The following is a 1382-nucleotide window of genomic DNA, read 5'->3' as shown; positions in this document are numbered from 1 at the left end:
CTTTGGTCTCATTTAGATAATGCATTGACTCACCACTTTTTTAAGCCGTCAGTTTCATCTTACTTGGTTTAGATGCCATGGTTTATTACTCTAATGTCTTTCTTGTATGTATACTCAGCAACCTTGCCATTTTCTCCCTAAGTAGGTGAATATTACTAGAAGAAATCCCACTTACTTTATGTTTATTGTATTACCACGTCTTACATGGCTCCTCTGTACTATCCTTGAATCCTACTACATTCTCTTAAATTTGCCTCCATGCTATCTGAGATGAATATATCACACCAATTCTTCTCCACTGAAATCCCCAACACTCCTTTCTCATTTTCTACTGTTAGTTGATTCTTATTTTATTGCAAAACAGAAACATCTAGAAGAAAAGTGCCTGTCTTTCCCCTTTCTTCTCTCTCCACCTACATGCATCTTCACCCATATGTACTCTTCTTTTCCTCTCGTCTCTCTCTTCTCCCCACAGCCATCCCCTCCACCTGCATAACCTATATTTTCTCTTCATCTTTCATTTATATCAGCACATGAATATGTTTCAATATCTTTTATCTTAAAATAAAAGTCCTTTGATTTAACATCTTTCTCTAGTTATGGCCCATTCTCTGTTCCATTTTATTGCAAAAACTCTTGAAAGCATTTTCTATTATCTCTGCTTCTGCTTTATCATCTCCCATTCTTGCTACCCTACATTCCAGGCAATAATTTACCACCCTATTCACCAAGACCACCTTTGTCAAGTTAGCAACAATGTCCACATCTTGCAAACTTCAATGGTCAATTCTCAGTTTCATTTTATTTGAACCCTGACAGGTATTTATTTGATTATCCAACCTTCTTAGCCACTATGCTCAAGCACTTCTTCACTTAAATTCTAGAGTGTCACATCCTCTTAATTATTTTCCTACCTCATAGGTAGCTTCTCCTCAGTCTCCTTGGCTGGTCTTCTTCTCAGCCTTAAATCTCTCTAATCCTCCCTTGCTAGATGAGCTCATTTAATTGAATGGCTTTAAAATCTAATGACCCCCAAATTTCAATCTCCATCCAATACTCTCCCCTAAGCTCTTAACATATATACACAACTTATACTTAATACTTCCATTTGATCATTAATACGATATTCTTAGTAATAGCGTATCTGAAACCAAACCTTTGACTTCTATCCTATCCTACCCGTCCCTCTTCCATATTTTCTCATTTTTATAACAAGAACCACAAATCACTCAGTTGTTCATTTACTGAGTAGTCAGTCTTGGTTACTCTTACTTTCATATCCAACATCTAGTGCATCAACTATTTTAACTATGTAATCAAAACTTGTCCCAAAAGTGACCGTGTGTCCCGGGCTCCTTCACTGCCTGAACTACTCCCAACCA

The sequence above is a fragment of the Aotus nancymaae genome, unplaced genomic scaffold, assembly GCF_030222135.1.
Source record: "Aotus nancymaae isolate 86718 unplaced genomic scaffold, 86718_ANA_hifiasm-v0.15.2.pri h1tg000006l, whole genome shotgun sequence".
Lineage (NCBI taxonomy): Eukaryota > Metazoa > Chordata > Mammalia > Primates > Aotidae > Aotus > Aotus nancymaae.
The sequence above is the reverse complement of the archived record's forward strand: the minus strand, read 5'-3'. Positions refer to the sequence as shown.